Raw genomic sequence first — 24,325 nt, 5'->3', positions numbered from 1 at the left:
ACGATTTTTAAGATTAGTAAAGTATATGTTAAAATAAAACAGTTAACTAATGTGTATATGATTGCTTCTTCAATACTTGAGTCTCATTGGAAGTATTACTTCGGAAATAAACATTGTGCTTAAGCCTTATTTAAATCCAAATGTCTATTGATTGCAATTAAGGATCATTTCCCAACCTTGCACATTGTGGGTGAACGGTTATATTATGTTTTAGAATATGCAAAATCTTTTTAATTGAAAAGAGTTAAATAATATGTGCTTTTGACACTGACTACTTCCCTAACACTGTTTTAAATAAAACTCCATTTGGTAAGCTATCAGAAGAGATCTAGGGTGAGATGCAAAAAGCATTTTTCCAGTCAGAAATGGCCCGCTTAGCAGAATCAGACCATTTGTGACCGGAAAGATGCTTTCCCGAATGTACAAAATTCAAAATGCGATTCCGAAACCTGGTACCAAATTTTAGAAGGGGCGTGCTTTGGGTGTCGGTTACAAATACTGAATCAGTATGGTATGTTTTACTGTTTTGCAACCAAATTCCGCTGGCAAAACAGTAATACTTTACAACAATTTTAAAAATTGACGTAACCCAATCACAAAAGGTCTTTGGGACCCCTTGTAATCTAATACATACATACATACAGTTAAAAATACAATTTTAGCATATAAAAAATACATTCATTTGCCCAAAATCGGGAAATAAATTCAGAGTTTGGCTATGAGTCACAAAGAAATATTTGAACCTATTTGAAGTCTAAATTCACAAAAATGTTTTTTCCAGATTAACTTTTGTATGTTTTTAAAATAAACAGCAAATCAAACTTTATATCACCCATAATCAATATTATTTCACTACTCGGTTATACAGGAATGCAATGCCATTTCATAATATTTTGGACAGATTTATTTGAAAAAAAAAACAATTTCCACAAAGAACCACAATACATTTCCATATTATGTCTGGCAAAACAATATTTGTGAAAAAAATCTGTATGAAAACTCGAATCATTTCAGACAAATGTGTGGCAAATTTTCAGTTGTCATCTTATACAAATGACACATGCTTTGTTGCTAAGACTTTTTCAAGGCTATAAAACTGTTTTTTCAGACAAAGTCGACAAATGAGAATGTCTTTAGAGGAATTTGGTAAGAATAGAAGAGGGAAGCCTTTCACCCCGAGTATAATGCTAGATAGTGGAAAACACTAGTGGGTGTGAACATGCCCTTTTAGATGCTATATAGCAGGTGATAAAGGATCAAGGTATTGTTGAAGGGATGTGAGTTCAAAGTGAATGTTAAATGCATCAATTCACCCAATTGTGAACATTAGAAATGCAACATCTTGGGTCTCAAAGGCGATATACATTTCTTGCAAAGGGAACAATAATTCATAGTGCAATAGTCCAGTGGGAAGAAATTGGATATATTGGTAAAAGTAAGAAAGACACATTTGAGTCACAAATCAATAGTGTTTCATCTATATAAGTCACATAAGAGAATGGTTTGGTACTCACAGCAGTGGATTCTGTAAAACTGAGCATACGTAGTATGAGCAGCCTCAATTAGTGTTATAAATAAATAAAGTGTTAAGCAGTAGAAAGTACCGAAGACTAATAAAAGCCTGTAAAATAGAGGTACGCAGATTTGTGTAAGGTCATTGTTAGACCTTGGCGTGGCTACCCCCTAACCTTTTACCTTCCCCTCCTGTTTTCTGACTTTGTTTATGCTGGTTTTAGAACTCTGCACACTTTACCCCTGCTAACCAGTACAGAAGTGATTCTGCTTTCTCCTTAAAACAAATTGGCTTGAACCTATTTGGCATACATTTGATTTACTTGTAAGTCCCCAGTAAAGTGGCACTACGTGTGCCCAGGGCCTTTAAGTTCAGTCAGTCAGTCAGTCAGTCAGTCAGTCAGGGAAATAACTTTCTTCCATTCGAATAAATCATAAAAATTCACAGAAGAAAAAGTTTCCTTATTTTAAAAACAATTTTGATAAAACTAAGTAGAGAGCTGCAGATGGAAACAACTGATAATGACCATACATAATTAGGACCTCCTTATAGAAGCAAGGACAAATTGTATATAAAATCGGTTTTACGGAAACACAACCTAGGGTCTTTATATAATGTGCAAAATAGCATAATATGCATTGTACTTTGTTGTGCTGAGTTATTACACTGACAGGGGGGTAGTCTCCCACACCACCCCACCTGTTTTGGAAAAGCTACAAGAAAGTGCAGGGTGCATAAGCAAAATCTAGTCATTAAAAAACGTGAGTGGGCTAGCCGGCTGAAAGACAAATAAAATTGTTGCCGATTTGGGGGAAAACAGTCTAATCTTCCCGTGGCCCTGTGTGATAGTCCCAATTCAGATCAATATGCATCTTTTATAACCATTTTCATGTTAGGTCACATGGTCTCTGGCTTGTCATAAATGTTTCTAGACCTATCTTGTAAAAAGTTTGTTTGACATAGCGTAACCACGGGACGGCCATTGCATTATCGAGATTCATACAATCTCTTAAAATGCATCGTGAGAAGGAAAGTTCTTCTGTAATCCAAATTTTCACCCATAAAAACAGGGGCGCCATGTGTATGCTGTCCATAATATAGTCCATGCCCACCTCAGAATGGCAAAATGATGTAGGGGAGCTATTAGGGATAGTTGGCCAGATGTAGGTCGGCAAATACCGGTCGGTAACTGCCGATTTCGGCAAATGGAGATGTATGGGCCTTCAAATATACAGAATCTGTAAAATTACCGATTCAGTAAATTTACCGATTCTGTAAAATACTGAATCGGTAAATATAACAAATCGTGCCACAGGCCATTACCGATTCGTTATTTACCATGTAATTCTATTGCATGGTAAATAACGAATACCTGTGTACATGCACATCTGTGCAGGTACACCTGTGCCATGTGGCACACATACATGCCCTAAGGCATGTATGTGTGTAATATGGCACACAAGCCAAAATCAGGGGTGCAACAGGGTGTCAAAGTGACACCCTGTCACCCCTGCAAAATCGGTAATTTTACTTAATCGGTATTTACCTATTCGGTAATTGACATTGATTCCTATGGGCATGTAGGCCCATAGGAATCAATGACAACAGGCCCATAGGAATCAATGGCGATTACCGAATCGGTAAATACCGATTCGGTAATTACCGAACCATACAGATTCTGTAATAATTATCGAATTTTTACCTACATCTGATTTACAGAATCTAGAATACCCAATCGGTAAAATTCGGTATTCTAGAGTCGGTAAATCAGAGTTACCTACATCTGGGCCAAAAAAGTCTCTTTAAAAATGTATTCTCTGATGTTTGAATTTGTAAGCTCTTCTGGTATCCCCATACTCTAGCTCCATTAATAGTCTCTGACAGACATTTGTACAAAGTTATCAACTCAGTTACCGGCTTATGGACAAGTTTAGCAGCAAAACAAAACAGCCCCTTAATGGCTCCACTCATTTGTTGTACACTGGATACTATAAGGTGGTCCCAAATTAAAATAAAGATAAAAACATTCCCCAAATAGGAAAACATTTTCACTTTGTCAATAACTTTTCCTTTGACTGTATATTTTCGTGTTTTTGTTAATTTTGGCCCTCAAACCATAATAAAAGATTTCTTAAAATTCACCTTTAGATCTAATGACAACATATACCAAGTCAAATCGTCCAGGCACCCTTGAAGGCCATTGGCTGTCAAAGCCATCAGAACGGTGTCATCAGCGTAAGAAAGCAGAGGTACCTGTTAGCCTTCTATTTTCGGGAAATCCAGATGTTGATTTAGCGTAAACTGTTAAAGGCCATTGGTGAATACCAAAAACAGAAAAGGAGCCAATAGGCAGCCTTATCGTACTCCCTCTGTTGAGGCAATAGGCTTGGTCTTTTCATCCCCCTGGCCGGAATGGATAACTACAGAGGTGGAAGCATGAAGTCTATGTAGGAGGGCAACGAGTGGTTCCTTAAAGCCCAGATCTTCCATTAGTGACCACAGCTTACCCCGGCACACTGTGTTGAAGGCGCTGGATAAGTCCATGAAGGCCATGTGGATTTATGCCCCCCCTGGCCTTCATGTGCTTACCCACGATCATGGACAGATTGAGGCACTGCTTAGTTGTTCCCATTCCCTTCCTAAACCTGTATTGGGTTTATGATTTTAGGCCAGAAGTATTTGCCCATGACTCTAAACGTGAAAGGATGACCCTTCCCATCACCTTGCATGTGGCATCTATTAGTTAGATAGGCCTGTAGCATGTTGGGTCATTTCTGTTTCCCTTTTTAAAATGGGCACCACAACTGCTTTTCTTCAAGATAGTGGGATTTGGCCCACTATGACTGTTCTAAAAACATATAGAATCAAGAGGCCCCATATCACTGAATTTCTTTTAAAGTAGTCCAAGGGTGCACCATCTGGCCCTGGAGCTTTGGAATCAATGCCCTTTGGCAGGGCCTCCTCCACTTCACCTAAGGACAGGGATGCTCTTAGCTGCTGAGCAGATTCAGGATTAAAACATATCTGTCGGATAATCTTGGGTAATAATATCCTTTGGGTTAAAAATCTTAGAAAAATGAGACTCCCAGACTTTCCCTGTTATATTAGTTCCACACTCCAAGTCTCATTTGTAAAAAATGTTTGGTTTATCACCTCCCAGAAGCTCCTGGAATCCCTTAGGGCACTTGCTTTTTCTATATCATCCCAAGCCTGGCATCTCAGTTCGTCCTTTCAACATCCTATTGTGTTCTGATAGGACTGTCTGACTTCTTTTATCAAAGCCCTATAACGGGGAACTACACTTAGTGCATTCTTTATTGCTTTATTTACCGCTGAGCACTCATTGTTGAACCATTTAAGTTCGGGGCAGCTATGTTTTTTCACTGATCTAACCAAGGTGTTGGCCACGTCTTTGCAGATGGTTTCAAAACTCTGTATAATGGAGTCTTGGGGGGCTAGGTAAGTTAGACAGGTCATCACTTGAGTTAAGTTTGTCCTGATGATCTTCTCCTCAAAATTGACATGGTCAATCATACTCCACTTTAACCGTACCCCTTGATTACAATTATATTTTATTGAGCATTCCACAGGCCGCCCCTTCTGAGCCGTAACTTTTAAAGAGGCTGCTATAGGCTTGTTGTCACTGGACTGGTTAGGTTTGACCATGAAGCTATCTATAAGGTACGAGTACCTACTAGAGATCAACACAAAGTCAATCGCACTAGCTTTGCCTCCCCTGAAATTTTGGAATAGACGCCTCCAAGCTGTCAACCAAGTTGTTAACCAGGCATAAATCATTTACTATAATAATTGAAATTAATGCATTGCCCTGTGGAGTGTGTTTGAAGTGGGCTAGAGGTTGTTCTTAAAAGTCTAAGAGCCCACATACTTTATTACCACTATGCTGACATAAGGTGCAATTAAAGTCTCCAACCCAGATGATGCATAACGGGGAGAATTATGCTATTTTGTCAATTTCTACTTTAAGTGAGTTTATATTTACAGAGCTTTGAGGGTCAAAATTATTATGGTACCAATTGACTAATAATAGGGCTACGTGGATCAGATTAAAACACACTATTAGCTGGTACCAAAGGGAGTCAATTACTTTTTCGATTACAATCTCTTCGTACTTTACTGATATCATGGTTACCAATCCATCCTTTGCCCTTCCTGACGAGAAAGGTTCAGCAAACACATTTAGGGAAGAATATCAATCTATATTAACGTCCTTTCTACTCCAATATCTCCTGGGTACAGATAATATCAAATGATTTTACATACCGAGCCCATACCTCATCTGTTAACTTTGAGGTGATCCCTAAAACGTTCCAAGAGAGCAAACGAAGCAGGCGGCTGTTTTGGTGACGGTTTGGCTCTTGCCTAGCATTCCCCTCGGAATTGCTCAAATTCTGATCCATAAAGAGGACTGTTGAACCCCGCCTGACCGTACTCTGGCTCATACTGCGTAACTGAGGTAGAGAACATTTTTCATACCCACAACCACCCTCAGTGAGGGTTCCCTTAGATTCACAGTTGTAACGGCCTACTCCCTTTGATAGATAGTCAATATAATCTGATAAATAGCTTAATGGCGCAAACCGATTTCTATGAAACCAGGGCTGGGGCTGAAGGTGCTGATTTGTCATCGGGCGTCTCTCTTCTTCCATATTATAAGTTACGAGTTTGGGTGGTGGATAGGTAAAAACCCAGCAGTAACACAGAGATTGTGTGCTTGTTCACCGATTCATTAGCTGTCATATATAATATTGATTTTACCTGTAAGTTAAATGCTAATAGTGAACCAGCAGCACTGATTGTGCCACACACTTAAGTAACACTGTAAACGTCTCTCAGGTCTGGCAGTGCAGTTTGTTTGTGGGGTTTTTTAAATGCCATTTTGACCTGGCAAAATAAGCCTTTTGCCATGTCCAAACTTTCTTTTTCATACGTCACCCCTAGGGTAGGCCCTGGACAGCCCAGAAGCTAGGGTGTGATAATTTTAAGAGTTGGACATGTACATTTACATTTTACATGTCCTGGTAGTGAATAACTTTTTAATTCATTGTTCACTACTGCAGGGACTACATCTCTCATAGGATGGCATTGGAGTTGCCTAATTACATTTAATAAACTGCATTTTCCAAAGAGGAGAAGGTTACCAGATCATGTTTGGTGTCTTTGGAATAGTGATGAAAAATGGGAGACATCTGTTACATCGCAGTCTTCACACCGCAATACGTTTACAACATGGCCGTTACAACAACTTGCACTGGATGGCGCTATACACTAAGGAATAGTATAATTTACTATTCCAACACCTTCCCTATTGTTACGTAGGCTGGAGTTGCAATAGCAATTCATACTATTTCTAAGTCCAGCTCCCTCCAGCACAAGTTGTTGTCAATGACTGCATTGTAAACGTATCACGGTGTGAGGACCGCGAAGTAACATCATACATTCATCAAAAATTCTAACTTACGGTGAAGTCTGATTTTGAATTGCAGTTTTGAAAATGCCACTTTTAGAAAGTTGGAATTATCCTGCCTTAGCCATTTGGTGTCTGCAGCCTGTCTCTGGGTCGCATGACTAGGTGTAATTGACTGGGTTTTTTTGCATTCCTACTACAAAGTCACACAGAACAGGGTGCTTAGGTTTGCCTGAAGGGGCCATAACTTACAAGATGGGAGGGAGGAGCTGGGCACAGGCCCACTGACACTTGAATAGGCTGTGTCCTTCCTCTGCACAAAAGGCAGTATATCCCCTGTAGGTAGTCTGGAGACAGAACCAGGTAGGCATGGCATCTGTGCACTTGAAAGTCTTGCCTCTAGCAGTTTCCCCCACTTCCAGGACACAACTGGGTATAAGTAATGGACCTCGGACACCAAATCTCTAGTACACGTCTAGACCTGTGGATAGTCTGCCAGGAAGACTGACTGTTGTGCCATTGGAAAGACTTTCACTCTGCTGGACTGCTGCTCAGATGGACTGTTGCTCTACTGTGCTGACCTGCTGCCTGCTGCTCTCTTGCCTGGTGAGAAAGATATAACTGCATCTCTTGAACTCAGAACCCCAGAGATACTGCAATTGCTAGTTGGCTGGCCTCCTGATCTGATGCTTCAGGGACACAACAGGTTTCCAACAACCTTGTACCTGCAACTTGACTCGGCCAATTGTGAGTCGACCCTGCCAAGTGGTGCCACCCCAGCCTACCAGTTAGCCCAGATACACCATTGAACTCTACCCTAGCTGGCACTTACTTTCCTTGATGGTCAGGTCTGTCTCTTGCAGGGCCTGAATCACCTCACAGAGATGATGCAGGTGTTCTTCCCAGCTGGAACGATGGACAGCAATGTCTTCTAGGTAGGTGGCACAAAAGACCACCGTACCAGCCAGGACCCTGTTAACCAACCTTTGGAAGGTAACAGTGGTATTTTTCAATATATGGGGCAATATATAGGGCATCAACCAAAATTCGAAGTGGCCCTCTGGCTTTGAAAATGAGGACCTCTTTTTGGCCCCATCAGTGACAGCGATATGCCATTACCACAGAACTCTGCCCTATCTGGTAATCATTGGCCTTGATAGTCAAGCCTGCCTTCTGCAGGGCCTGAAGCACCTCCTGGAGGTGGTACAAGTGTTCCTCGCAGCTGGAGCTCCAGACAGTGATGTCGTCCAGGTAGACAGCACAGAAGGCCACCTTTCCAGCTAGAACCCTGTTAACCAACCTCTGGAAAGGTGTTCTTCAAGCAAAAGGGCACCTGAAATGGGAAGTGGTCCTTTGAGGTTGAGAATGCTGACCTCTCTTATGCCCCCTCAGTCAGAGTGATCTGCTAGTACCCTGATGTCAAATCAAAAGTACTGTGGAACTTGGCAGCGCCCAACCTGGTGATGAGCTCATGAGCTTTGGGATGGGAGTTGCATCAGTTTTTGTGATGGAATTGAGACTTCAGTAATCTAGACAGAACATAAGTTCTGTCATGGTGCCAGTGGGACAACCTTTGGTTCCAGAACCACAGGGCTGGACCAGGGTCTGTAGAGGGCCCAATCACCCCCAACACAGTCAAGTCAAGTCAAGTCAAAGAATTTATATAGCGCACTACATACCCAGAGGGTCTCAAGGCGCTTAGGGAGGGGAGGAGGATTACTTGTCAAATATCCACGTTTTAAGTTGCTTTCTGAATGCTAGGTGGTTCTGGGTAAGGCGAAGGTAAGTGGGGAGTGAGTTCCATGTTTTAGCTGCCAGGTATGAGAAGGATCTGCCTCCCATGGTGGTCTTGTTGATGCGAGGTACAGTGGCGAGGGCTTGGCTGGAAGAACGTAGTTGGCGGGAGGGGGTGTAGAAGGACAGTCGTGAGTTGAGGCATTCTGGTCCGATGTCGTAGAGTGATTTGTGTGTGTGGGTTAGCAGTCGGAAAGTCATCCTCTTATTGACGGGTAGCCAGTGGAGGTCTTTCAGGTGACCAGAGATGTGTTCGTTACGCGGGATGTCTAATATGATCCTAGCTGAGGCGTTTTGGATTCGTTGGAGTTTCTTATGGAGTTTAGCGGTAGTACCTGCGTAGAGGGTGTTTCCGTAGTCCAGTCGGCTCGTGACCAGAGCATGGGTGACTGTTTTTCTGGTTTCGGTGGGGATCCAGCGAAATGTTTTTTTGAGCATGCGAAGAATGTTGAAGCAGGATTAGGAGACGGCGCTGACTTGTCTGTTCATTGAAAGTGAAGAATCCAGGATAACGCCTAGGTTCCGTGCGTGGTCTGTCGGGATGGGTGCTTTTCCAAGGGCTTCCGGCCACCAAGAGTCGTCCCATGCAGAGGGGGAAGTACCTAAGATGAGGACTTCTGTTTTATCTGAGTTCAGTTTCAGACGGCTGTGTTTCATCCAGTCGGCAACTTCTTTCATTCCTTCGTGTAGGTTAGTTTTGGCGGTGCTGGGGTTATTGGTGAGAGAAAGGATCAGTTGCGTGTCATCCGCGTAAGAGATGATGTTGAGGTTGTGTTGGCGGGCGATGGCCGCGAGGGGGCTCATGTATACGTTGAAGAGGGTGGGACTGAGTGAGGATCCTTGTGGAACGCCACAGATGACTTCAGTGGCCTCGGACTTGAATGGTGGAAGGCGGACTCTCTGGGTTCTTCCGGTGAGGAACGAGGTGATCCATTCAACTGCTTTTCCTTGTATTCCGATGTTTCTGAGGCGTTGTAAAAGGGTGCTGTGGCAGACTGTGTCGAAGGCTGCAGAGAGGTCGAGGAGGATGAGGGCGACTGTGTCTCCATTGTCCAGTAGAGTTCGAATGTCGTCTGTTGCTGCGATGAGGGCGGTCTCAGTGCTGTGTTTTGCTCGGAAGCCGGACTGTGAGGAGTCGAGGGATTTGTTGGCTTCGAGGAAGGCGGCGAGCTGGTTGTTGACAGCTTTCTCGATGACTTTGGCCGGGAAAGGAAGGAGCGAGATGGGCGGTAATTTTTGAGTTCGGTGGGGTCCGCTGTGGGTTTTTTCAGAAGGGCGGTGAGTTCAGCGTGTTTCCAGCTTTCCGGGAAGGTGGCGGAGTTGAAGGAGCAGTTGATGACGTCTCGGAGGTGCGGTGCTATGGCGGAGTCTGCTTTGTTGAAGATGTGGTGAGGACATGGGTCTGTGGGGGATCCTGAGTGGATGGAGTTCATCAGGCGGATGGTGTCCTCAGTGGAGATTGGGTTCCAGTCGTTAAGGGTGTTCAAGGGGGGAGAATGTTCAGCATATGGTTGGGTGGGTTGGTCTCCGGGTTGGTTGTCGAAGCTGTTGTGGATGTCTGCAATTTTGTTGTGGAAGAATAAAGCCAGGGAGTCGCAGAGGGCTTGAGAGGGGGTGATGTCATTGGAGTTGGCCGAGGGATTGGTAAATTCCTTGACGATGTTGAAAAGTTCCTTGCTGTTGTGGGCGTTGTTGTCTAGTCGATCCTTGAATGCTGTTTTCTTGGCCTTTCGGATTAGTTGGTGGTGTGTGCGGGTGGCGTTTTTGAAGGCGTCCTTGGTGCTAGTGGTTGGGTCTTTTTTCCAGGCCTTTTCAAGGGAGCGGCAGAGTTTCTTGGACTTCTTAAGATCATCATTGAACCATGAGGCCTTCTTGCTGCCAGGTTTGCGTTGACGTTTTTTCAGTGGTGCTAGGATGTCGGCGGTGTTGGATAACCATAGGGTGAAGTTGGTGGCGGCTTGGTCTGGGTTAGAAGAGTGGGCTGGGGTATTTAGAAGGAGCGATGAGGAGATCTGGTCGATGGTGATTTTGTTCCAGTTTCTTTGCAGAGTTGGTTGGGGGTGGTTGATGGGTTTCGGCTTGTTGTAGGTGAAGTGAACGCAGCTGTGGTCAGTCCAGAGTAGATCCGTAGTGTGGCTGAAGGCGACATGATTGCTGGAGGTGAAGATAGGGTCGAGTGTGTGACCTGCGATGTGGGTGGGGGAAGTGACCAGTTGTTTAAGTCCGAGGTTGGCGAGGTTGTCCAAGAGGGTGGTGGTGTTGCGGTCGTTGTTCTTTTCAAGGTGAAAGTTGAGGTCTCCCAGAAGGATGTAATCTTTGGAGGGGAGCGCGTGTGGAGTGATGAAGTCCGTGATGTCTTCACTGAATTTTGCGCGGGGTCCTGGTGGCCTGTAAAGGAGGGTGCCTCTGAGTGTGGTCTTGGGGTCGATGTGGATCTGGAAGTGAAGGTGTTCAGAGTTGGCGAGATTGACGTCAGAGCTGGTTGAGATGTGGATTGATTTTTTATGGACGATAGCGATTCCTCCTCCTGTGTGGCCGGTACGGTCCTTGCGTGTGATCTTATATTCTTCAGGGATGGCAATGGTGATGTCTGGGGAGGAGGAAGCGTTCATCCATGTTTCTGTTAGGAAGGCGACGTCTGGAGAGATGGTGTCTAGTAGATTCAATAGGTCGATGGCGTGCCTGTGGACCGATCGGGTGTTGAGAAGGATGCATTGTAGGTGGTTGGTGTCGGGAATCTGAGGTGTGATCGTAGCGGAGTTGGTGATGGTACCGATGAATTTGCAGGAGTAGCATGAGAAAGGTCCATGGGTGTGTCCAGGAGTGGCTTGGACGCAGTTGGGGGAGCGGCCGGGGTTAAGGGCTAGGAGGGTGGTGGCATCGTAGGTAATGCGGGAGGGCTGGACAAAGCGAGGGCCAGGGGGTCTGGCGCTGGGCGCGGTCCAGGCGCGGACGGGCGTAGACGGGCTTACCTTTGGCGCACCTTCGGCGTGGCCGTAGCGCGTTGGAGCATCAGGCATAAATGAAGTGTGGAGGGGGCGGAGCACGGGAGGGTCAGCTGGGAGGCGGGGTCTGGGAGGAGACACGGGAGAAACCACAAACAAGTCGAAATGGCCGCCTAAAATGAAATCGAAAGTGGGGCACAGCCGGAGCTTCAAACAGAGATTCTTCAAAGTAAGTAATTAAAGAGACGTTCCCCCGACAAGCACAATCGCCGCTTTATACAAAAGATACAATGTAGCACAATCGCCGCTTTATACAATTGGATACAATGTAGCAGTGCGAGCCTAAACGCTAATAGGCGCTTTAACTTTATGTAATGAGGTCGGAAAAGAATGCGGGCATAAACGATACCAGGCGCAGTGAGATGCTGCAAGCGCTGTAGCAGGAGGGCAGTCAGCAGGAATCCGGGCAGCCAAGGCAGGCAGTTAGTACAGGGCTTCAGAGAAGCAAGTGGAGAGCTGTGGGAGCGACCGTGATGGATGGATCTTGGAGATCTCCTCCTTGATTCTGGCCTTCACTCTATCTGACAACCTGAAAATATGCTCTTCACAGGTGGGCTGTCTTCAGTGTCTACCTCATGGACGCACAGGTGTGTGAGTTGAGGGGTAATTGGTAACAGTTGCATTGTTGTGCTGGGGTCAGGATAGGAGAAAGGTTGACACCTTCCACTGACCCATTGTGTTCCTCAGAAGATAGGAGGTCAGGGAAAGGCTTACTCTCCTCTTCCACTCCCTCGTCTATCTCCAAGTGCATGCTCACATCAGACTTCTCCAAGTGAAGTTTGAGACGATTCACATGGAGAACCCTTAAGAGGCTTCTAGGGGGCTTGAGGTCTACTAGCAAGGTGGACTACCCCTTTCGCTCTACCACCTCGTATTGGTCTGTTCAGTGATACTAGAGAGCTCTGGGCTCCACAGGCACCATGACCCATACTTTCTGGCTAGGTTGAAACTCTACCAGAGTGGGCTTCCCATCGTACCAGAGCATCATAAGCTCTTGGCTGCCCTCATGGTTGCTGTCTGCCTTTTCCCACAAGGGGTGCATATTGTTGTGGAGAGCTAGAATGTATCTAACTACATCCTGGGAAGTATTCATGGAAGCTTTCTTCCACCTCTCCAATAAAAGGCTAAGAGGTCCCCTAACAGAGTGGCCATAGAGGAGATCAAAAGGGCTAAAGTCCACTCCTTTCTGTGGCACCTCCATGTAGGCAGAGAAAAAGCTTGTAAGGAGGACATCATACTTACGCCTCGTGGGCTTAGGCAGGTCCATTATCATGACTTCCTAGGTCTTGTTGACTCTCTGCACCTGACCGTTGGTTTGGGGGTGATGTAGGTTACCACACACTCATCCCACATGATCTTCATGAACACTGACTTGAAGTTAGTGCCTCTGTCAGATACTACCCCTTTGTTGAACTCCATATGGGAAAAAAATTCCCATCAGTGCCATGGCCACTGTAGGTCAAGTCACCAACCTCAGAGGGATGGGCTCTGAGTAGTGAGAGGATGAACCTGTTGCCTAATCTGTCTTGGGGTCGAGGGGTTCAATATTGTTGATGCATCAAAGGGAGTGCCAATGATATGTAGTAGGGTCGTGGGAGCCTTGAACTTTTTCTTTGACTTCTCACTGGTCTCGCAGGTGGTGATAGGACCTACACCCTTGGAGTGCTCATACTTGTAGCACTCTGTACATTGCGGTATGAACCTTCCTGCCTGCTTGACAAAGAACCCCTTCGTTTTAGATGCAGACTGGGACTGGAAAACACTAACTCTTCGGAAATGTTTAGGGGGACCTATAGCGTCCTCCTTATTTTGTAATATGTCTCCCCCCTCTTTTTTCTTGTAGGACCCCTGGCCACTCCTGGGGAGCCTACTCTAAACACATTTTTGGAATTTGCTGGTGTTAGCTCAGCAAGATTCCTGGGGTTAGTTAGCTTGCTGTCAACTAGGTGTTGGTGCAGCTCTGGAAAACAAACACTGAGCACGTGCTTGCTCATAATCAGAATGAGATTCTCATTGTAAACATTAACTTTGCTGCCACATACCCAACCATTCAGTGCCTTGATTGAAAAATGCACAAAATCTACCCTTGATTTGTAAAGAAGCTTCTGGCTATCCCTGAACCTTTAGATGTACTTTTAAGGGATAAACCCAAATTGAGCTATTGAGATGGCCTTTGTAAGAGAGTACCTGGTTTGATCCCCAACCTCCTAATTAAGAAGTGTTTCCCAACCCACAGTAGGCATTTGTTTACACAAACCACCACCACAGTTCTCTTCTGGGATCTTGTGCATCATCAGGGCTACCCCTTCGGCAGAAAACTACTTATCAATGTCATCTCCTACAACATAATTGGGCACCGGATCCTTGGGAATTATGACCTTTCAGTGTTCTTCAGACACTGTAGAACTTCCACCATTGCTGGAATCTGCTTGCTTGATTCTCAGTTCTAGCTCTTTCAGGCTTCTTTAATGAGCCAATGGCTAAAAAAAAAGTATCTCCTCCATTTTTTATTTGGCCATTTGCAGTTAAAATTCCCTCTCTGCCTTCCTGTCCACCAATTCCTCTGGGAACAGGCCATGTGATAAAGCACTGCTTCCTGCTCTGACAGGGGTATCCAACTCAAGGGATGAGTCCTGCCCCTCCATTGAAGACTGCATTCTAGGGCTGTTGTTCTGGTATTCATCCTGATCCTCCATATCATCCTCATCCTTATGCTCCTCTGTAGTGACCAATAACTGGGGGATCTCTGTCCAGGCCCTCAGAGCTTTCTATAGCTCCAATTGTTAGGTGTTCTTCTACATTTTGTGTCTCCTTTCCTGGCCGAACTGCTGAAGCTCAGCCACTGCGTAACTTTCCAGGTTGGCCAGCTTAAACTCCATTGCTGCAGGTATGGTGTCAGGCAGTCCAGTAGTGAGAACGACGTACATTTGGAATAAAATAAGAAGCCAATAAAGGAGAATTTAAAACTTGAATTGGTCTTAAGGCTGGAATGATAGAATACACCAAATTAGTGTATGGCTCTACACAAACATAAGTCCGATCCTTACCACTCATCGCCAATGTTAAAAAATTAGTTTACTGGTTGACTGGGATATGAGCCTTGGTCAAGTACCAGGCACAATCCTAGGCAGGGTAAGGCACAAGCAAACCCCAGTGCAACCTGTGCTCAACCCCCTATTAGCTTGGCACACAGCAGTCAGGCTTAACCTAGAGGCAATGTGTAAAGAATGTGTGCAACACTTCAAACAGTAAAACAGTGAAATCACCACACAAAAAAGATTCCCACACTAGGTTAGAAAAATAGAGTAACATAGAATTAATAAAACAAACCCCAAACAACAAATATCCAATCAGTAGAAACAAAGTTATGTTTTTGGAAAAGATAAACTGCCAACTGGGCATATATGGTTGCTCTGGACTGGGTCATGATTTCAAGCAGACCGCAATGGAGTGCATGTTAAATACAGGCATAGATAGGTCCCACTGAAGGTTTAAGTTCTCAAGTTTTGTGGCAAGAGTCCCATTTGCGTGGAAGAAGATCGCCAGGAGCAAGGTGAACATTGGTGACAGTAGTCGGCCTGGTGCAGGGAGCAGGCCAGTAGTCACAGATGGGCAAGCTGCAGCTTCACTTTGGAAGGCCATACAGGCAATGGATGCTTGCTGTGCAAAGAAACAGACTTGTGGTTGCTTTTGCTGAATTTCATGCAAGTGGCATAGTTTCAATGGGAACGGGCCCATTTGCAGTCATTAACAGCTTCAGAGTTTACGATTAAGAGCTCCAGGGCGCCACCCAAGACCTGAAAGGTACTTCGACTGTGTCAGGAACCCATTGAAGATGAGTCGAGGATTTTTGCAGAGTCTGGTATGTCCCTGAGGCTCAGAACACAGGGCCATTAGACTAGTCTTGGAGACACTCTGGGATTCTGGGTTCAAAATGGAGTTGCAGGTCCAGTTGCTCCGCCCCAGGCAAGAGGACATTGGACAGCAGCTCAGCACAGCAAGGCAGCAGCTCCTTCAGAGTAGCAGTCCAGTAGATTTGCAGTCCTTTCAGCACCACAGTTGTCCTTCGTTCTGGCAGAGTCCACTGGTCCACAAGTGTACTAAAATGGTGGTGTCTGAGGTCCTTCTTTTAAACACTGGTGGCCTGGCTCTGAAAAGTGGAAGAAACTTCTAGAAAGTGGCTTTGAAGCGCAAGGTATCACCTGCCTGCTCTGGTTCCAAGCTGGCTGAAGTAACAATGCCGGGCCATTAAGTCCATTGTGTGGAGACAGGATATTGCATATTCAGGAGTAAGTAAGGCTGAGCCCAGTGCCTCCCTCCCATCCTGCTAGTCTTTGCCCAACCTGTCACACCTAAGCTACCATTGTGTGTGGCTGTCTAGAAACAAGACACAAAGTCCAACTGCCAACTACAACCAGTCATGTGACCAGAGGTAGGCTGCAGGCACAAATGACTAAGGCACAAAAATGCCAACTTTATAAAATTAATGAGAATTAAACAAGGGGCACTCCTCTTGTGCTCCACACAGACGTACTGCGATAAGTGGGATCTACTCCCTTCAATTAGGTCCATTTAATCCAAATCCTGCGTTGTTTAACCATTATGGCCAATGTGTGTTCCATTCCTTGTTACTGCAATTAACTTGTTTATCCTTTCATCACACTGGAGACAGTCTGATAAAATCTGCAGTCTTCACTTAAACACTTCTAGTACCTGCTGCATGTCAATCCAAACTTTTTACAACGGTACGTGCAGATTTGTTGCAATATGAAATAGGCAGAGACTTCAAGTACCCAATGCATTTCTAGCCTCCTTAGGCTCTTCGTCAGGGGTATCTACAACAAATAAAATAAACAGCTTAGCTGACCCAACCGTGGTGAAACAGTTTATAAGAACCAAAACTGTAGGAAAATCATAACCCACAACCCCATTGCATTATTTACTCTTCCCCTTACCCAATAGAATGACTTATAATACTGATAGATTAAACCACCCTTCTCCAACCCTTCTGCCACAGTAAACGAAAAACATATCCCCAATGCCTTAAATCGTGATGCCACCCATTTTGCCAAAAACTTGTACCTCTCATCATAATCCTTCCATATTCTACCTCACTGTAGATCTTAAAAAAACCTCACCAAACTAACCTTGCCGTGTCGCTCTTCATTTACGCTGCTTCTTTTCTGTTCTCAAAAGTTAGTGAAAACAGATGCTCTCAATCTCGCGCTTTTAAAGTAACCATCATACGCGTTCTTAACTGTCAACAGGTGCCTGCCTTTCCCATAGCCACACTCACTTACAAGCCGATTTCCAACCAAAAACTCTGTCTCCGATGGTGCACCTCTCACCCCCGCTGCACTACCAACAATCCTCTTTCCTACAAGTCAGTGCTCCCTTTGGCCCTAAGCTAATCATACTAAAAAAGTTATTAACCAAAAAATGCTTGTCTCCCATATATTTTACCAGAACCTAAAAACGTGCATACGTGTTCAACTTCATAAATGAAGATTGAAATTGAAAACAAGCTTCATTACATTGCCTAAATTCATAAGTGTGTTACTAATACGTTGCGTGTAAACTAGTATTTTAAGTGTAGAATAATAACAACAAGCTCATAGTGCATCTGCCAACTAGATCAATTTTCAACTGTTCATAATAGATGTCTGATCTTACTGCCATAAATTCCACTTCAAATTTCCTCTGTCTCTGCGGTGATAAATGCCTGCTTACACATTTCTTCTCCAGTTTCAAAAGTCTTTTTTCATCAAATGGGGTGCAACGCTCATGGAGGCGATATTTTCTGAGCAGATCATTTTCAAAGAAGAGAATGCACTCCTTTCCAAAATTGGCATTTTCAGAATTGCAATTTAAATTCTGACTCCACCATAAATTAGTATTTTAAATTAGGATTCCAGAAATATGGAAGATGAGAGTGTTATCTCTTTCCATTTCAAATATTACACTTATAAAAGGTAATAAAGCAAGCCCAGTGTTATCTTATGAGAGAGATAGTCTTTGCAGTGGTAAAAAACGAATTTAAGAGTATTTCACTACTAGGACATGCACAACTTAGAAGTGTATGTCCAACCTTTTAGATAATGTGCCCTCTTGCATTGGGCCTACCATACGGGTGACTTAAATGCCTTAAAAAGAAAGGCCTGAGGCTGGGAACATTTTTATATTTCCAGGTCAACATGGCAGTTAGAACTGCACACACAGACTCTGCACCACAAAGGCCTGATTGAGGAAAGCCCCTCTTTTTGCATGGTAAGCCCCTACCTTTTGCATGATGCCTGGTGTGAGTTTGAGCTGTAAGTGCACTGGGTCCCTACTAACCAGAATCCCAGTGTCATTGTTCGTTCCTAAACACTGTACCATGATTGGAACAACATGAGCTACCTCTGTAAGTCCCTAGTAAAGGGTACTCCTGCTACCTAGGGCATAGGTATTGAAGAAGGTCCTCTGGGCCTGCAGCACTGGTTGTGCCATTACAGGACTCATTACCAATGCTATGTACTCTGCCATTGCAGGCTGCGTGTCTTGGTGCTGAGAAATCTGAAGAGTTGACATGCCACACAGGCCTGTGTGCCATGTCACCAATATACTGCATAGGATATTGGAAAGTAGCCCCCTACTGCAGGTCTTTAGCCATAAAGCACTGTATCCTGCATTATATCCTATGTGAGGGCATATCAGCATGAGCAGATATGCACCTACAATCCCCAGTTTAATCCGAGATATTGCAAGTGCACAAGGAAGTCATAAGGAGAACATGGGCTGGATACTTGTCAAAACGAGTGTTGGAAAGTGAGTTATTAGTAGTGGTAAATATGCATCTACTACTGGCAATTTATCCATTAACACAGTCTAGAGCTCAGCACAAGTCTCAATAAATTATTCCCATGCTCAACCCTGGGTAGCTTGGCTGTGAGCAGGAAGGCTTAATTTAAAAGACGGGTAAATAAAGCATTTAACGCACCAATTCAGTAAATAAGTAAGGCATAAAACCCCACACCAATCTATAACAATTGGAACTATTTGTATCTTTAAATGGACATAAAAATTACAAAAATCCAAGATAGGGAACCGGAGATGTGAATTTTTAAAGAATAAACACTTTCCACCACTTAGTCCCCTTATGGAGCTTTTTCCAAAGTTGCTCCAAACTTCTGGAACTTCTTCCTGAAGTTCCTAATGAGGGTCCAAAGAGTCCAAAATACAATCCAAGAGTCTGGATTCTCCAAGATGGTCTTTTAAAGTTTGGGACCACAATTCCCACAATGCACCTGGTCAAAACCCTTAAGAGTCCACTGGATGCCTTCCATGCAGAGGGCTCTTGGTGGAATTGATTCAGGTGAGCTCAGTTAACCTATATCTTGCAAGGAGTCCATTGTTTAATTCTTTAAAAGCAAGGTACATTTACAGGGCTGTAGTTCCAGATAGTGCAGTAGGCACAGTCTAAACCTGGTAGTGTAAATCAAATTTCGAGTATGGCACTCCATCTTCTTCTCTTAGTTTCAAGCAGGAGCTCTGAGAGGCTCTGCACCTCTCACATATTTATTCAGTGTCCTCTAGGGTCAAGCAGGAGAGCAGTCCTGTTCAATTAGGTGCAAAGTAACACCCTAGAGCATGAAAACTTTCTCCAAAGTGTTGAATAATCTTCTCCCATAAAGCACTATTCCTCCAAAATGCAATATTGCTGAAATCTCAGGAAAGCATCAAGAGCTAACTAAACAAACTCTCAGTATGGCTGGTTTCCACAGAACTCCACTCCTTAACACCTGCAGTTACTTGCCTTAAGTCCCCTATCTGACTGGGATATGATAGATGGACCTGGCATTACCTGCCTGTCCTATTCTTCCTTTGAAGTTTCATGCTTTGCAACCAATTCCTCTTGATCTGGCTTCCCTGTGTAGCAGAGCAACCTCTCCACCAGATAGTCTCTCCCCGGGTAAGCCACTTATCACTTCATGAAAGCAGCCTGTAATCCTGTTAATTCTGACCTCAGGGAGGACTGCAGGAAGGCTGAATGTTGGCTTACAGACAAGAAAGTCATTACTTTTCATCCGTATATTTTAGGATGCATTCAACAATGGCATATTGATGTATTTTTCAATATCATTCTCCTATGTCCTTGATTGATAGTGCATTCAATTCCTGGCAATGTGTATGTGCTAAAAAAACTCTTGTAATGTTATCCCATGGAGCTAGGCATCTACGTTGGGGAAACTGCAATGTGTAATTTCTCCATCATTGGGGCATATAAAACATATTTTATAAGAGCCCTGCTTATAGTTCCTTGGTTCCCCACTTCTTTGACACCTAGGGGAGACCTTAAGGGTTCTGAATATGCAAATATAATGTAGATTAACACTTCACACTACTTCTAGCATAAAAGTCAATTTTGTGGAAAGGGGAATGTGTACATTCTCTAATCCCAGGGCGTATATAACCTCTTTTATAAGGGCTCTCCTTATAATTACATGACCCCCCACCCTTGGGACACCTAGGGGAGACCCTGGGGGTATCCAATATGCCAAATAGTACAGATTATCACTTTTTAACTACTCCTACAACCAAAGTTGACTTTGCTGGGAAATTTACTTTTAAAAGCAGTGCTTCATCACAGGGCTGCTTTTAAAAGAACCTCAGGCTCTCAGAAGTACACACATGCTATTGCAGAAAGGGCTGCCAACCTCTAAACTAGGGACGTATAGGGTAGGTCCTGCCGATTGTAAGTGTACCCTAATATTCAGTGTACCCTAATGCATGTGCATGTTTTCAACATAGCACTGACCCTGGGCCTGGTTAGACAGAACCCAGGGACAGTTAGTCCGTTACCAACAGTACTAGCCAACAAAAAATGGGGGTGCACAGGGCACACAGGATGAATTTGCAACAGCGAGTTTCCTAGCTTCCTGATGGCTTTACTGATTTCTAAGATCCTCATTGATGCCAGTGGTGGATTTATTAATACATTCACACAGGATACCCTTTCAGAGGGTCCCACGAAAATCTACCAAGCACTGGTGTTGTCTCTGACTTGTTTTTACCAGTCTGATACCACCAACACTCTCAGAGGACGGAGACAAAGCCTGTCCTGGGAGCAGGTGCTTTACAACTTCTCCAGGATAGAATGGCATACCTGGGCATGAAGCTTCAAAAGCGATGGTGCCTTTGAAATCCAACCCAGGAACCATCGGATAGTGGGGAAAGCCGAGCCCGCTCCCTTGCTCCACTTTTGGCAGGTGGAAAGGTGGGATTATTATTCAGATTAGGAAGAGGGTCCCCACTTAGCTTGCATTGCCCCTAGGGTGGGACAGGCGGCCATGAACCCCTCTCCTGAAATTGCACCATCTGAGGATGGTGGAGAAACAACCTATCAGCTATCAGGGCTAGGGTAGAGGCCCTTCACATAGGAAGTAGTCACTAGATGGTGTAGACACCATAAAAGTAGGTAGCCCATTAGCTACTATCTGTCTCCTCTTGTAATGCCCCTAAATTCAGTATTAGGGGGCACCCCAATACCTAAACATAAGATTCGATGGGCAAGACAAGAGCAGCACACAGAAGACCCTCTGAACGAGAACTAAAGCCTTGGTGCCGAAGAAACCGCCGTAAACCCTACCTGCTGTCACCCTAAGGACTTGAAAGTCGCTGGCTGTTGTGTCGTCCTGAACCTGAAAGGACTCTAAGAACCCCAAAACACCTCCAGCCTTCCAGTAATCGCTGAGAAGCTCCCTTGAAGTGAAGGTATCACTCCCCTGCACTCCTAAGGTGCAGATCCCATGAAATCTGCATTGTTTTCTGGCTGCTCCTAGCACCAAAGCAGGAAAAGGTAAAACAGCTCCAGAGAGTCAGATCTGTCTCCTCACCAGGTTAGGAGATACCATGACCTTCCAGAGCTCCGGCGTACCAATACCAAGGGATACCAGACCACCAACAGCAAACACCAAGAAGAAGAGTCCACTCTGGACTCCCATAGCAGCAGAAGTTGGCACCTATCAAGGAATGTTGAGACACATGAGATCCACTTCCTGATTGACTCACCTGTCCCGAGATTGCCTCTCCAAGTTGCTTGCTCCTGACCATGAGAATATCTTGATGCACAATGCCCCGCTGACCTGTTTGCTCTGCACCCGTCCATGGCTTACCAGTTGTACTCCAGTGGCTCCTTAGCCCTTTCAACCTCCTACCTCAAAGGAGCTCCATCAGACCTTATGTGCAGTATACTTTCAAGTGGCCCTCTTCGTCTTTGCTTGCCAGCATCCAAGACCCTCAGCACTCTGCTTCTGAAAGATCTGGGATGCTCCTGAACTTCTCCTACTGGAACTTTGAACCTGGTCCTAACATCTACCTAAAATGAGAAAGTGAACTTTGTGAATGCATCGCCTGATTTCATATGCATTTTTTTTGCTTTTTCCGCATTGTTTTCATTGGTGCTTAATTGCCAGTCATGGCTGTTGCCTTGAAGCGGCAGTGGGGCGGGTGGGGGTAAAGGGACAGGGTGGAAATCGGGTAAAAAAATTCACTTGCCTCCCGGCTGTGGCTGCCTCTCCAGTGCCCCGTCCCATCCTCTTCCTGGCTTCTTGATAGAAACAGGAAGCAGGAAGCACCAGGGCTCCCACGCTCTCTATTGCCAATCTCAACACTACACTGCAGCATTGTGATTGGTCTGAGCACCGTGACACAGCATTCAGCCAGGGGCTGGAGGGATGAGCATGTTCTCCATGCAGGCTGTAAAGCAGACTGCATGGAGAACAGGGAAATTGCGCATGACTGTTTTGGGCTACTGAGAGGGCCGACCAAACAGTCATTGCGCACTTAGGAGTGTTCTACCACTCCTCCCCTGCTCTTCAGCTCCGTCCCACCCCCTCATGCATGCAGCCGCAGCAAGAGGACAACGTAACATGATAATAACATTGCTTCATCATCATTTTATTATTTCCTTTCTTTTGTTGCTTCCTGGCAGTGAGGCAACGCTCCTCTGCCTTATCGGAGGAGTCGCTCCTGGTAATTGCGCACAAAAAAGGATATATTTTCTGAACTTTGAAAATCGTAACTCTAAACTTACATTCTTTAGGACTGTATTCTGGGTCTTAAAAATGACTTAAATCATTATTATTTTCATAAGCAGGTCTTGGGTTTTTTCTTGAGTGTGTGTCGCATTTATTGTCTCTGTGAGTACAACAAATGCTCAACAGTACCCTCTGATTAGCCTAACTGCTTGGCCACATTACCACACCAAGAGCATTAGAATATCTGCTTTTACCTCTGAATGCCATCTGGGGATTCACTGCACTCTCTGCACAGTGTAATTCATTTTAGTACCCTATATAGACAGCCAGCTTCCTACACCTGAGATATGTTGAAAGTGCTACTTAAGTGGGTTGCACAATGAGTGCTGCGGACCCATTATTAGCATTTATTTTACAGGCCTTTGGCACAGGTAGTGCATATTACTAGGGACTTGTAAGTAAATTAAATATACCAATTGGGGATAAGCCAACACTACCATGTTTTAAGGTGTGCACATGCACTTTAGCACCGGTGAGCAGTGATAGGTACTCAGATTCCTAATGCCAGCAAAAACAAGATCAGAAAAAAAATGGTGTAGGAAGACAGAAGGTTGGGGGGAATACAGCCCTAAGGCTAACAAGTCTAACAGATGTGTAATGCTTTGTCACTAAGGACCTATCTGCCAAATGTTTTGTCATAGAATTCAATGTTACATGTTCATGGTGATATTGACTACCTCTTTGGGGTTTATTTGCAAGCCCTTTGCGCCACCGGTGCATCACATTTTGTGACGCACTGGTGGCTTCCTTGTAAATATGGCCCCTTTACATCCAACACTTTGCTTCAAAAGAGCGTGCCATGCCTTCTGCCACATTTCCAGATTCATGGGAAATCATAAACTTGGAAATGCGTCAGAATGCAGAAGCGACAAGGAGAATGTTGTTTTCCTCTTTCCACTCGTCCTGCATTCTGCAGAATACACATAGGAAAAGGAAATCACCTCTTCTGCTTGTTTTTGTGCAGGAAAGTGTCCCTTCTGCACAAAAACAATCATCCCCATGACTCAGGCACCCTGCGTAGGCGCATGGCAGCTAATTGAGCATCCCTGTGCATCGGAATTAACACAGCGAGGTGCAGCAAATGGCTTGTGGCACCACGTTGCGTTAGTTCCTTGCAAATAAGGCCCTCTGTTTTTGATTTATAGCCTCCATCTTGAAATCAAATTTGGATAAAACAGAAAGAGATGTATTTTTTACAGGTTTTAGGGCGAAATCTCAATAGTAAAAAAGGACTCCCCAGGATCAAGTACTTATAATTTATTCTCTACTAAATATTCATATATTGGTAGATATAAATTGACATGTGGAGAGTTCACTTCTAAAAACCATTCATTCATGAATATGAAGATACCAGGAAATGTGGTCCAACGTGTACTATAATGTCTTCCTCTCCCCTTCAGTGTGCTTCTTAATGTGACTTCCTTAATGGACATCCATATTCAAGGATAGATTCGCACTGCGCAATCCTTGCTGAAGTAACTCCTGGTTGTGCCAAAATTACATTGTG

At 44.4% G+C, this 24,325-nt stretch overlaps 1 protein-coding gene across 1 annotated transcript in view; it reads left to right on the top strand.

The window, feature by feature from the left end:
* The window catches only part of CSMD1 (CUB and Sushi multiple domains 1), a 3,932,590-nt gene that overhangs the window by 495,235 nt on the left and 3,413,030 nt on the right, over positions 1-24,325 (top strand). The window lies entirely within an intron of this gene.

Source organism: Lissotriton vulgaris, chromosome 6, assembly GCF_964263255.1.
Source record: "Lissotriton vulgaris chromosome 6, aLisVul1.2, whole genome shotgun sequence".
NCBI classification, from domain to species: domain Eukaryota; kingdom Metazoa; phylum Chordata; class Amphibia; order Caudata; family Salamandridae; genus Lissotriton; species Lissotriton vulgaris.
This window is presented reverse-complemented; position numbering and strand designations above follow the sequence as displayed.